At 34.4% G+C, this 15287-nt stretch overlaps 1 pseudogene; it reads left to right on the top strand.

Annotated features, from left to right (window-relative positions):
• The first annotated feature begins 3088 nt into the window (after positions 1-3088).
• On the top strand, positions 3089-12746 carry LOC132623428 (cysteine-rich receptor-like protein kinase 44; annotated as a pseudogene).
• The last annotated feature ends 2541 nt before the right edge of the window (positions 12747-15287 follow it).

Below are 15287 nucleotides of genomic sequence, written 5' to 3'. Positions count from 1 at the left end.
TCTTTTATCCTTTCACGTTCCATTAATTTAACATTCCATAGACCAACCATGGTATGTGTTAGGTTTTTATTTTGGATATATTTAACTTTGGTTACATTTCTTTAATTCTTCGGTGGATATTTTATCTGGGAAAATATGAAGAAATATATACTACTAAGTGCTAAGGATAAATTTGTTGAGATGGGGTGATTTTGAATTTTGTCGGAGAAGTAGCGTGCAAGGCGGAAAAAAAGAAAAAAATTTAGAAGAAGGAAGTGAAAATTAAACAACTCCAAGAAAAAATAAATAGAAGAACAGAAGAAGGAGCAAACAAAAATTCTCACCGTGACATTGTTAACTAAATTAGATCTTTCCGAAGCTTTCTTTTCTTTCTTTAATCTTTTTAATTATATTATACATTTTAAGAGAAAGTTATAAAGTACAAAATTTTAAATTTTCAAGGAACCAAATTAAATACGTATTTAACTCCATGTATTTATCTACTGACATTTTTAAATTTTTTCCTTAATTTATATCTAAAAAGTATTTCCGAAAATCTCTCTCCTTCCAGCCTTTTTCTTTTGTTATTTCTATTACACTTGGTACATGAAGCAGTTCAACCTATTTAATTAGTCAGATGAACAAAATTTATGACTTTATATAAATTGTCATGTGTGTAGTAATATAATTACTTTTTATAATGTATGTAGCTTGCTTTGAATGCTTTTTCCTAATTTGGATATGCTAAAACAAAGCTATATACAACCCATTTTTTGATTATTTTTTAAACTATTAGAAGAAGATCATCTCGCAAATACAGTTAAATCTTTTTAACCGCGCGAAGCGCGAAAAATTCACTAGTCAATCAAATAAAAGCACACAAAATAATCCAAATGCATATAGCTAAAAGAAAATCCAATAACTTCAAGGATTAGACATCAGGGCTCGAAAATCTAGAGAGACATGTTCGGGATTGTTGATAGAAGTTTCAGGTCAAAGTTCTTGTTCAGTCATAAGTCTTCCCTATTCTCTTACATGGTCACATAAATGAATTTTAAGGATTTGTTGAAAGTTGAAATGGGGTTCTCAAAGTCATTCTATTCCTGAATTGTTTGACAATTCATGTATAAAGCATCCTAAAATGTAGTGCTATTGTGTTTAAAATCTGTTTTATTTATTATTCATTATAGTGATGGTGATCTTTAAGATAGTTAGAGAAAATTAGAAGTTTGGTTTTGTGTTCAAAAGCAGAGACTGGTTTGGTCATGATAGATAAGCTTTATTTTAAGGATTGTTTAAGAACAGGTCATTGGAAATCGATTGTGAATTAAACGAGGGTGGAGCAAGATAAATAAAATGAAATGAGCAGTCGGGTTTCTGGGATAAATTATAGTAAGAGAATTTGGGCTCAAGGCAATTTTTGTTGCTCTTTTGTTCTTGCTTTTATTTGATTAGTTGTTAGCTAATCTTAAGCAAACTTAAGAGGGAGAAGTGGGCAGATAAACACTTTTTACACTGCTAATCAAATTTCAGTATTCACCCATTATTTCAGCTTCAATTTGAAATTTGATGTTTGAAAGAAAAAATTTCAATTGTGTTTTCATGTCCAAACATAATTATTAACTTCAAAATCTCTTTTTCAACTTAACTTCATAATACAAGAGAAATCATTGTGCAGTGAAATTTCGAACTCTAGGGAAAAAGAAAATAAGGTAATTGTAAGAAATTAGGTGGATTGCATTTTCTTGAATCATATAAAATTGAAATGTTCAAAGAAGAGCAAGTAATTTTCCCACCTTGGCGGCTTGTTTTTATCCGCTACTTTCCCATTAATTGGAGTTGTGGAATTCCATAAATTCTAAGAGTCAATTAGTCAAGATATAGACCAAGTCAAAAGTCGACAATCCTTATTCCACTATACGTGGCATTATTTTCTTATAGGTTTATATTATTTCAAGAAGAAATTGTTAGTCTGATTGAAAGAAATTTGATATCTTTTTTTATATTGAATATAATTTATTTTTATACTTTTCAATTTTTCTTTAATAATATAGTTCTATAATCACATTAATTTTATAGCATGTTTAAGATCATTGATCGTAAAAGTCTTTTTCTTTCTTTCTTTAAATTTTGCATCCAATCCAACAGTGTTAATTCTAGGGTAAGACCTCTGAGCTACGCAGCTAGCCTTAAAATATCAATGTCTTTCTCTTCCTTGATTTCATATGTCAGAAAGTGTACACTTTTTTCTGTTTACTCAAATGTAGTCCACTACACCTTTTTTTTCCCCTTCCCTCCGACTGCTATAAATTCCTATTTTGTTTCAGAATTCATAACGAATTTTCTGCAATAAAATAAAAATTTTCTCTTCAAAACTCTCTTGTTTTATTCTGTGTAATACACTGTCGTTGAGTGGTTCGCCGCTACCGAAATTTGGAGTACTACTATTCTGGTAAAATAATCGTTCTATCCTGGGAGGGGATATTCCATCAACCTCGAGTACTGTGAGGGGAATAATTTCCTTAAGGACACATTTTGAACTAAGTGGGCTTGATTATATTCTGAAAAATATTTTTATTTTTCCAGCACTGTTTCTGTTCATTTTTCTAGTTTCTGTAGTTTACTGGTTTTAAGTATTTTACTGTTAAGTATTTTATACTGTGTAATCTATTTTTACTAAGTGTTTTACAGATTGTGTTGAAACTTTATTTAAACTTATACTGATTACTTTGCAAACGATCTTAAGGAAATTACATATAAAATTATAATCTGTATTCTGTTTAAGGAGATTAAAACTTGTGTAGTTTTCTACTCCATATGAATAGTAGTATTCTGACTCGAAGATATAAAAACTTTGTTGGAATACCAAAGTTCATAATTATACTGCAATTTGAAGAAATAAAATCTTCATCGTTTAAGTTTGTGATTTAATTGTTATTCTGGTTTTATTAACTAAAACAGTTTGTCGATTTGACAATGACAAAGAAATAATGGCAATTGAGACTGGAACTCCCTCTGCGAATATTGCACTAGCGGTTACTCCTACAACCCGTACCGCTGTGCCACCGGCTGAGAAACCTGCGAAGTTCACCGGTGCCAACTTTAAAGGATGGCAGTAAAGAATGTTCTTTTGGCTTACCACCCTTGGTATGCAAAAGTTCACCAGTGAGGACCCTCCCGTGCCTGCCGCCGACATGCCTGACAACCAAAAGTTCATGGTTACTGAGGCTTGGAAACAGGATGATTTTTTGTGTAAAGGCTACATTTTGAGTGCCTTAGAAGATGACTTGTACAACGTCTACAGTGCAGTAGAGACCTCCAAAGAACTATGGAGTGCACTTGAAAAGAAGTACAAAACTGAAGATGCTTGCTTGAAGAAGTTTGTGGTTGCCAAATTCCTAGACTACAAAATGGTGGATGGAAAAACCGTTGGAACCCAAGTTCAAGAGCTTCAAATTATCTTCCATGACCTTATTGCTGAAGGTATGGTAGTGAATGAAGTGTTCCAAGCGGCTGCAATGATTGAGAAGTTGCCGCCCTCATGGAAAGATTTCAAGAATTATCTTAAGCACAAGAGAAAGGAAATGAAGTTGGAGGATCTTGTGATTCGTCTCAAGATCGAGGAAGATAACAAAACCGCTGAGAAGAGGTACCGTAAGAGTTCACCGATTGAAGGGCAAATGTCGTTGAAGATGCTGCTCCAAAAAAGAACAAGAAAAGGAAGAGGCCTTTTGGAAAGGAGAAGGTTCCTAACAAGAAAAAGTTCAAGGGCAACTGTTATAATTGTGGTAAAGCAGGCCATAAAGCTCCCGACTGTCGTGCCCCCAAGAAGGACAAAGAGAAAAACAAAGGTCAGGCAAACATGGTGGAAGATATTGATGACCTGTGTGCAATGTTGTTTGAGTGCAACCTGGTTGGTAACCCAAAGGAGTGATGGCTTGATTCTGGTGCCACTCGACATGTGTGTGCCGTTAAGGAAGCATTTGCAACCTACACTCTCGCTGGACCCGAAGAGGAGCTAAACATGGGAAATACTGCAACAACCAAAGTTGAAGGATATGGAAAGGTTCGGTTGAAGATGACATCCGGAAAGGTGCTGACTCTCAATAATGTCATGCACGTTCCAACAATTAGGAAGAACCTAGTTTCAGCCGCACTACTCGTGAAAAATGGGTTTAAGTGCGTGCTAGTTAGTGATAAATTTGTACTTAGTAAGAATGACATGTTTGTAGGAAAGGGCTACCTCACCGAGGGCCTTTTCAAACTTAATGTAATGGTTGTTGACAGTATTAATGGAAAATCTGCTTCTTCTTACTTATTGGAGTCAAATAATTTATGGCATATTCGTTTAGGACATGTCAATTACAAAACCTTGCAGAAAATGATTAATCTTGAAATATTGCCTAAATTTGAGGATAATATATCTAAATGTCAAATATGTGTTGAATCAAAGTTTGTTAAGCATTCGTATAAGTCTGTTCAAAAGAATTCAAATCCTTTAGACTTAATCCACACTGACATTTGTGATATGAAGTCAATACCATCTCGCGGTGGGAAAAAGTATTTCATAACTTTTATTGACAATTGCACTCGATATTGTTATGCTTATTTGCTAAATAGTAAGGATGAAGCAATAGAGGCATTTAAGCAATATAAGAATGAAGTCGAAAATCAATTGAATAAAAAGATTAAAATGATTAGAAGTGATAGGGGTGGGGAATACGAATCTCCTTTTGCAGAGATATGTTTAGAATATGGGATTATTCATCAAACTACTGCCCCCTACATACCACAATCAAATGGAATTGCGGAAAGGAAAAACTGAACATTAAAGGAGATGATGAATGCTTTATTAATAAGTTCTGGTTTACGGCAGAGCTTGTGGGGGGAAGCTATCCTTATAGGTAATCGAATACTCAACAGGGTGCCCCACAACAAAACACAATCTATTCCATATGAACTATGGAAAGAAAGAAAACCCAACTTGAAATATTTCAAAGTGTGGGGGTGTTTAGCAAAGGTCCAAGTTCCTTTGCCCAAAAGGGTAAAAATCGGATCAAAAACTGTGGATTGTTTTTTTATTGGCTATGCTACAAATAGCAAAGCTTGTCTGATTTTGGTTCACAAATCGGACAACCCCGAAATTCATGTTAATACGGTAATTGAATCAGATTATGCTGAATTTTTTGAAAACATTTATCCGTATAAAACTGCATGTGAGTCGTCAAGTGAAAGATCCAAACGACCGCGGGAAGAACCAAAGGAAAGTACACCAAGTGAAGAGGATCCAAGGCGTAGCAAACATCAAAGAACATCTATTTCCTTTGGACCAGATTTTGTGACATTCTTGCTTGAAAATGAGCCTCAAACATTTAAAGCAGCGATGTCATCTTCTGATTCAGCATTTTGGAAACAGGCAGTCAATAGTGAGATTCAATCAATCTTAGATAACCACACATGGGAAGTGGTTGATCTTCCTCCTGGAAACAAGCCTTTAGGTTCTAAATGGATTTTTAAAAGGAAAATGAAAGTTGATGGCACTATTGACAAATATAAGGCAAGGCTTGTGGTCAAAGCTTATAGACAAAAAAAAGGTCTTGATTATTTTGACACATACTCGCCTGTAATAAGAATAACATCCATTCGGGTGTTAGTAGATCTGGCAGTCGTGTATGGTCTTGAAATTCACCAAATGGACGTTAAAACAACTTTCTTAAATGGTGATTTGGAGGAAGAAATTTACATGGAACAACCCAAGGGTTTTGTGGTTCCTAGTAAAGAAAAGAAAGTGTGCAAATTTGTAAAGTCGCTTTATGGACTTAAGCAAGCACCCAAACAATGGCATGCTAAATTTGACCAAACCATGTTGGCAAATGGCTTTAAAATCAATGAGTGTGATAAATGTGTTTACATTAAAAACACTCCAGGCCACGAAGTCATTGTTTGTTTGTATGTTGATGACATGCTGATAATGAGCAAAGATATGACAGATATAAATGCTAGAAAGCGCATGCTGGCTAGCAAATTTGACATGAAAAACTTAGGAATTGCTGATGTAATCCTAAGAATCAGAATTCATAGAACTCCACAAGGTATAACATTATCACAGTCTCACTATGTAGAGAAAGTACTTGACAAGTTCAAGTACTTGGATTTCAAGATTGCCAGAACTCCAATTGATGTGAGTTACGCACTTCAAATGAATGAAGGTGAAAGTAAATCACAAGGGGACTATGCGAGAGTGTTGGGAAGTCTGATGTATATCATGAATTGTACACGACCAGATATAGCATGTACTATTAGCAAACTGAGTCGGTTTACAAGTAATCCCAATCACACACATTGCAATGAAACGAGTTTTGGGGTATCTGAAACATACTCAAGACTATGCTTTACATTATAATAAATATCCCGAAGTGATTGAGGGATATAGTGACGCAAATTGGATCACTGGATCGTCTGAAGTTAAATCCACGAGTGGATATGTTTTCACAATTAGGAGTGGAGCAGTGTCTTGGAAATCATCCAAACAGACTTGCATCGCCCGTTCCACTATGGAATCTGAATTCATAGCTTTAGACAAGGCCGGTGAAGAAGCTGAATGGCTCCGGAATTTCTTAGAAGATATTCCATTCTGGCCCAAACCTTTGGCTCCTATATGTATACATTTTGACAGTCAAGTAACAATAGGTAGGGCAGGGAGCGTAATGTATAACGAAAAATCTCGTCACATACGACGGAGACACAATACCGTTAGACAACTCCTCTCTAGTGGCGTTATCATGATTGACTATGTAAAGTCAAGAGATAATGTAGCAGATCCGCTTACAAAAGGCTTATCTAGAGAAGGAGTTAGTAAATCATCAATGGGAATGGGGTTAAGGCCGAGCACAAGTCATCATGGCGGTAACTCCACCTAGCAGACTGGAGATCCCAAGAGCTAGGTTCAAGGAGATCAAACAAAGTTGTGACTGACGGTTTAACATTGTCAAATAACTCAACCCATTCTCGGATGAAGACAATGTTCAGAAATAAGGATAAAACTTTATGGCTTGTTAATGAGTTAATAAAGTATTAAGATTTTTAATGATTATCTAAATCTGGCAGTGTATGACCAGATAATGTGGCTATAGGACCACATGTTTAGAAATCACCTATGTGAGTGTTAAGTGTAAGCCGCTTTAAAAGGGAATGACAGTGAAGGCCCATTCTCTATGCACTCATGAAACCAGGCGGTGTTCATGGCTGAAACGAACACAACCGTGAGAACTATAAACGGTTGAGGGATGATTGTGTGACTTATGTTGTCTAGGTATACAACAAAGTTCGACGGTTCAAAGATATCAAATCTACCGATTGATCGAGTATATCCGATATAAGTTCACTACGGAAAGTTCAAAGGGAAACCTACTTATCCAGATGCAGTCAATCTTCGTTTGTATATCACACTTGTCCGCGCATTCTTTTATATTATGGCCATTCCCCATTCATGTGGGGGATTGTTGGGTTTTGATATTGGTGAATGGGAAATGATAGGATGAAAATTGAAGGGAATGTAAAAGGTCCCTTTTGCTTTGGTTAAAGCATTTGTCCCACATAGGAAAAAGAGAGAAAAAGAGAGGTGTATATATTACATTACACCTTCTCTAGTAGCTAAAAGGGTTGAGGGGGCAAGGACCCCTCTCGCTCGACTTCGGCTTTGGCTTTGGCTTTGGCGCTTTGGATTTGGATTTGTCAAAGATCGATTGATTGATTATCTTTTTGTACAAACTTTTCTTTAATTATTTAATTAATTAATTAATCCAATGCGGATCGACCCTGACCCGCGACTTGTGACCGACCCGGTCCGTTTTTCCCCTTCCCGGATATTTTCGAATTTCCCTCCAAAAACCTGGTGACTGATCTGAATGGTTGTAAACATTCAGAATCACTGCTATAAATTCCTGTTTTGTTCCAGAATTCATAACGAGTTTTCTGCAACAAAATAAAACCTTTCTCTCCAAAACTCTCTTGTTTTATTCTGTGTGATACACTGCCATTGAGTGGTTCGCCGCTATCGGAATTTGGAGTACTACTATTCTGGTAAAATAATTTTTCTATCCTGGGAGGGCATATTCCATCAACCTCGAGTACTGTGAGGGGAATAATTTCCTTAAGGACACACTTTGAACTAAGTGGCCTCGATTATATTCTGAAAAATATTTTTATTTTTCCAACACTGTTTCTGTTCATTTTTCCAGTTTCTGTAGTTTACTGGTTTTAAGTATTTTACTGTTAAGTATTTTATACTGTGTAATCTATTTTTAATAAGTGTTTTACAGATTGTGTTGAAACTTTATTTAAACTTATACAGATTACTTTGCGAACAGTTTTTGCATATACATCTTCACGATCTCATCCTAGCACAGCTGCCTGATTTAGTATACGCTTCATATGGTGACAAGGGTAACTATACTGAAAATAGTGCATACCAGAAAAATCTTAACTCGCTCCTCTCTTCCCTTTCCTCAAATATGGATAAATATGGTTTCTATAATGCTTCCATTGGTCAAAACTCCGACATGGTCAGTGCTATTGTGCTATGTAGAGAAGATGTGGAGGTAGAAAAATGTCGCAGTTGTGTCAATAATGTTGCTCAAAAGCTTGTACAATTATGTCCTAACCAAAGAGAAACTTTTGGTGGCTATGATAATTGTACGTTACAGTACTCTGATCGATCCATTTTGGACACTACGTCAAATTCTGTTCTATATTACATGTGCAATAGTGGGAATGCCTCAAAACCTGAGGGATTTAATCAGGAAGTATATAATTTATTGGATAGTTTACAAGGCCGTGCTGCAAATGGTGGTCTTCGAAAATATGCTAGTGGTAATGCGACAAGTCCAGATTTTCAGACTGTATATGCACTTGCGCAGTGTACTCCTGATTTATCTCATGAGAATTGCTTCAATTGTCTAACTGGCGCTTATGGAGATATGCCTAATCGTCCCTGCAATGGAAAGAGGGGTGGCAGAACAGTAGGCGTTAGGTGCAACTTCCGTTATGAAAGTTACATTTTCTTCAAGGATGTGGTGCTGGAAGCTCCGCCACCTGCAGGTGAATACATTTTTATTGTTCCTTCTGCTCGTCCCAACTTGATCAATGTCCAATTTTGATGTGACAATTGAAGACACAATTAAGTAAATAAAAGTCCACCTTCTCAAATTGTTTAAGTTCTCAGATGAGATAGTAACACAATTTCAATATGGTAATCAGTAGAGCAGAGCAAATAAGGTTCTAGATTCAAATTTCACTTTTCACCGGCTATCAAGAAGAATTACTGAGTGTTTGGCTCATAATAAAGAATCAGGCTCGCACTTAAGAAGGTGTTTGAAGATATTAAGTAAAGAAAAGTGCACCATGTATGGAAACTTAAGTCTGTAGATGAGATGATCACACAATCCAAATGACCACAAATTTTGACTTGTGTTAAGGAAGAGCATATTATATTATAGGAGCAATTGTATTAAGTGGATTGGAAATTGGAAGATAGAAAATTATTTTCGCATCAGTAGTAGTTAAAAATTGATATTATACTAACTTTAAGTCTTTTTTTTTTTTTTGTAGGGAATGAAAATAAAACGGTTCCTATAGGGAGGGATGATAAAATAGCTCCAAAGGGGAAGGATGATAAAACAGCACGAACAATCATCATTATCGTTGTGCAAATTGCTACAATTTTTATTCTTATTATTTGAATTTCTGTCATCCTGATGAGGAGGTGTAAAAGGAAGCGAGTGAAAGGAATTCAGAGTAAGCTTAAACTATAAACAAACAATAATTAAGGAAAGTTGAATTCTTACGACCTATCTTTCAATAATTTGTTTTATCCTATTACTACTATGTTTGTGAAGGTACACAGGGGGATGATTTTAGCACCGCAGAATCCTTGCAATATGATTTTTCTACAATTGAAGCAGCAACAGATAACTTCTCAAATGCTAATAAGTTGGGACAAGGTGGATTTGGTCCTGTGTACAAGGTGATTAAGCTTACATATTGTTCCATGAGTTTAACTTCTATAGCACAAAAGTTCTTTCCACTGACATTTACAAGTTAACTCCTTAATGCATAACACTCTAGTTGGAACAAGAATACTGGTTATAATTTTATCGTTTCAATTCATAATTTTTCAATTTGTTCTCATATGTTTAACTCAGGGTAAGCTTCAAAATGGACAAGAAGTAGCAGTAAAAAGATTGTCAGCAGATTCAGGCCAAGGTGATCTAGAATTCAAAAACGAGGTTTTGTTGGTTGCCAGGCTTCAACACAGGAATTTGGTTAGGGTGCTAGGATTTTGCCTAGATGGAATAGAGAGACTTCTTGTCTATGAATTTGTTCCCAATGCAAGCCTTGATCACTTTTTATTTGGTATGCATTGCTTAATTATATCAAGTATGGAGCTTGAGCATCAATAATTTATGAATCTAACTTCCATACACTAACAACCTAATTAATACGACACTTCTTTTGTCAATGTAATTTGATATCTTGTCTGGTTGTTTGCTTTATTTTACAATAAAACTAATAGCACTTATTATGAGCAGTTACATTTAGTAATCGTCTAAGTGACTTAAGATTAAAAGTCTTATATTGTCAATGTATAGAAGTCTAACTCGTAATTTATATTCTTCATCTTGTTCGCAGATTCAATTAAACGTAGGCAATTGGATTGGGAAAGGAGATCCAAAATCATAGGGGGCATTGCTAGGGGAATTCTTTATCTTCATGAGGATTCTAGGCTTCGGATCATTTATCGTAATCTCAAGCTATCTCCTTGATGCAGAAATGAATCCAAAAAGTTCAGACTTTGGCATGGCAACACTGTTTACATTGGATGAAACTCAGGGGAACACAAGCAGGATTATTGGGACCTAGTAATTTTTACATCTCTCGTCAGATAGAATGGTACTTTTCATACCACTGGGAATGCTTCTTTAACTATTTAGCAAGAATAAATGCTGCCTCGAGACAAAAGAAAATTTTCCTTGAATTGTTATTAGAATACGGAGTTTGCATGTCATTGTAATCTCCTCAGGAGTGGTTACCTCAATATTGTTGAGCTAGGACTTTGGTGGTGTCTAAAATTTGTGTTATTCGAGATGAATAGTCAAATATCTAGAGTTCTATTCTCAATTTGGTCATTAGCAAAGTTGCAATCTCTGATGATAAAATGAAGCTCATTTCTAGAAGTATGATCTTCTGCCAAAGCAGAGTTCTGGAAATGAATAGGCTAAATTTGATTCTGTCTAGACAAAAAAAAAATCTTTTTCTTTTCGGCATATGAATTTATTGTTCAGAGTGGTTTATTAAATATGATCTCTCGGCAGCAATTTATATGATATAGGTCTTAACTCATCAAAACTTGTTGTTTGCTCAGCTAAGAATAGATCAATGGTCTAAGAATTGTCTTCACATTACAGTGAGATACATTCTCACTAAGGATACGCGGAAGGAGCGGAAAAAAAAAAAAAAAACAGACATCAAAAGGAGTCCATAACAACCCAATTTGCTATATAAATTGCAGCACAATGTTTTTTACTTCCTAAGTTCATTGAAAAATGCCCAAGTTCCTTAATGAACCATGTAGTTCCCTGTTTTGACAGTTCATTTAGTTTTGCTTATCCCACTGCTTGGACTACTAAACTAACAGAACTGATTATTTAGCCTTTTACCTTAGTCTGTCAATGAGAAGTGCAAAATATGTGTATGAAAAACTTTAACAATTGAATTTTGTTTGGCAGTGGATACATGGCACTAGAATATGCAATGCACGGGCAATTTTCAGTCAAATCAGATGTTTTTAGCTTCGGAGTACTAGTCTTAGAAATTTTAAGTGGACAAAAAAACACTTATTTCAGAAGTGGAGAATATATGGAAGATCTTCTGAGATCTGTAAGTAACCAGCCAATCAATCAAATATTCCTCAATCCTAAACTAGTTTCAGAAATGGAGAATCCGTGGAAGATCTTCTGAGCTATGTAAGTAACTGGTCAATCAATCAAGTATTCCTCAATCCTAAACTAGTTGGGATCTGCTACATGCATTATGGAGTATGAAATATGTTTATCTCTTACCTCCCAAATATTGGTGAATTACATTATTCCAAAATATTTTATGCTTTAGAAAACAAGAATCAATTACTATTACTTTTTCTTTTTCAAATTCAACCTTACTACTCCAACTAGTTGAGCGCTAATTAAGTGATATGTTTAACATAAACTTGACAAATGCTCTTATATTTTTGAAGACAAATACTTTTATGAGTAAGGCTATTTAGTGTTTTTTCTTAAGTTTCTTGTAATACTCAGTATGATATATGATTTCGTCTTATTATGAGAGTTGATCTATCGCAGGCTTGGTCGAATTGGCGGAATGGAACAGCTATAAATTTTATAGATCCAATGTTGAGGGGAACCTCAGGACTCGTTCGAGACAAAATGAGATGTATTCACATTGCTTTATTGTGTGTTCAAGAAAATATGGTTGATAGACCAACCATGGCAGTAATTGTTCTCATGCTCAGTAGCCTCTCTTTGAGTCTTCCAGTGCCTTCAGGGCCTGCGTACTATATGCAAAGCAATACTAGCGCAGAGATGTCGCTTATTCAAGAATGACAAACTCTAGTGAACTAGCCAAAAGTAAATCTATTGGTTCATCACGAAATAAGGCATCAATATCTGAGTTATCTCCTCGTTAACATCCTAAGACATAATAACCTTTTCTCTGAGTTTACTTATTTTCTTTGTTAATGCTAGTTCTAGTGTATGTGCTTAGGGGACCTTAGTAGCTTAGTCGGTTAGTTACTTAAATTTTTATCTTATTGGTGAGGGTTCAATTTCTTACCTTGTAATCCCCTCCCCCAGTTTCACTTCCCCTAGCCCTATACCTTATGTATTAAAAAAATGTGCCTACACATAGTCTAGCTAGCCATTATTGTAAACTTTATTATATTTAAAAGTAACAATCTTTTAATATAATGCATAATTTAAAAATAGTTATCTAACTTATAGATAAAAATTAGAGCTTACAAAAGGTGTGTTCTAGTTCATGATGATTTTATTATACTAGTCTTTGGATACGTGTGTCCGAAATAGTATATAGAAATGAGTAAAAAGAAAATTTACAGTGGAAAAGTACAAGCTGAAAGTTATGAGCAATCATGTTATTCAAATGCCTTCTTTTTTTAACGACAAATGATTATATACTGGCTGAACCTACAAAATCAAACAACAAAATTTGGTTAGGTAGCTGTTAAAATATATAAGGAGTTACACTTTTATATTATTAGGCGCAAACATCTAGTATATTTATATGTTACTTCATATAGTGTTTGGTGTATGTTCCACTAAGTGCAAAGTGAAATGTCAAACAGGAAAAAGAATATTTTTGGAACCTCCAAATTAAAATAGAAGTAGAGATCCTTGGCAATGATTTTTGAGGCTCGTCATTACAGAAGTTATACCCATTGCATTTATTTCGATAGACTTCTTTCAAAGATAATTGAATATATAGATAGGAATGTTTGGAATAAATTAAAAAGGAAAAGAAGATAAATAAAAAGGCAAAGACAAAGAAGCACAGGTAAAGAAATACTCTTTTGCAGAAGTAAACTGCCACAAATCAGTTTTGAGATGTACCCACAGTACATAATGTTGCAAAATACTACTACTACATACAACGTTCACTATCCTAGCAAGTGCGGCACGTCATTTTAGTTTGAACTTTTGAACTGCTTCATTGTATTAATAAGCATTACAAAAAAATATTAGTGTGTCCAGGGTTCATCGCCTCTATTCTGGAAGGACAATAATGATAGAGGGTGGTGCTTACAAAAATTGCATGAAAAAGAATACATATCTTCATGAATACTTACAAAAAGTAACCAAAGAAAATGAACGTATCCGGTACAAAAATTTGCAGATAACCTCTACTATTTCTTCTAATGAGGAGGGTTGTGCATACTGTAGATAAATAAGTCTATTTATATAAGTTGATTAGAAAGCAAAATTTAAGATATCAAATAAGACAATAATGATTAGTCATTATGTAGTTAATTTGGTAACGAAGGAAACCCAAAGTTTTTCAGTTTAGGAGGTGGAATGATTTACACCGTGGTAAAATATCTATCCCAAAACTTGTCTATATTCTTTATCCTTCCTATTGATTAACCAATAATTACTATAACTGAGTAGCATTAAGTGCTGACCAAGCATTACAATAATAACATTTTAAAATTTAATAATAAAAACAATTTATAGCAAATTTTAAATGTTGCTGCAAATGAGACGTGGGAATAACTTTTCTATAAGTATTTTAGATCATGTTTTGCATCTCATTTTGCTTTTTACCTTGGTAGTTGTAAACGGATGATTTTAAGATTTTTAACGATGTAGAAGCTAAATGGACCAATAATTAAAGCTCATTGAGAAGTGGGAAATGGCATGTTTTAATCATGTTTTCAGTTTTATTTAGGTGTAATTATTTATTTAATAAATATTTTTAGTGAAGAGAAAAATGATTAGTTTTTAGTGGGCATTTTCGTAGTTCAACTTTAGGCTTAAACTCTTCCCACTTAAATGCCTCAAAAGGCTTTTCCTTCCTCATGTATTGAATTTTCTTAAAGTAGGAAGGAAAGTATATATTGACAATAATATTTCCTTTCCTGCCAAAATTCAAAGAAGAAAATTTTCCATAGAAACAAAAAATATTTATCTGAACTACTTTTCTTTAGACCAGAGAAAGTGGACATTGTTTGCGCTGTGAGGCTGTAAGATGTGGCAGCTTCCACTGCTAAGCACCGGTTTGTCCACACATATTTTTTCAAATTTTGGAAAAGTATTGTAGAATATTTCAAGTAATTGTTTATCAAATTGGTCCATTATTTCAACTTCAAACTTGAATATGAAATTTGAAGTTTGAAGCACAAAACTTTAATTGTGTTTTCATGTCCAAACATAAATTTAACTTCCAAATGCTCTTTTTCAACTTAATTTCATATATTAATTTTTTTAAAAAAAATCAACTATTTATGTCCAAAGGCCTCCTAATTGCTTTGTGAATTCACTTTGAATCACTTAAGATATGAAGATATTTGCACCGGGAGTTTAGAAGTCAAAATACAAGAGAAATCACTATGAAGTGAAATTTAAAATACTACCAAAAAAGAAAATAAGGTACATGTGAAAATTTTAGTTGGATTTTTCTTAGGAGTCATATAAAGTTTAAATGTACAACGAAGAGCAAGTACCAGCCAAAATTTCCCA

The sequence above is a fragment of the Lycium barbarum genome, chromosome 12 (genome assembly GCF_019175385.1).
Source record: "Lycium barbarum isolate Lr01 chromosome 12, ASM1917538v2, whole genome shotgun sequence".
NCBI lineage: Eukaryota > Viridiplantae > Streptophyta > Magnoliopsida > Solanales > Solanaceae > Lycium > Lycium barbarum.
Note: the sequence above shows the minus strand (reverse complement) of the source record. Positions and strands in the feature narration are given on the sequence as shown.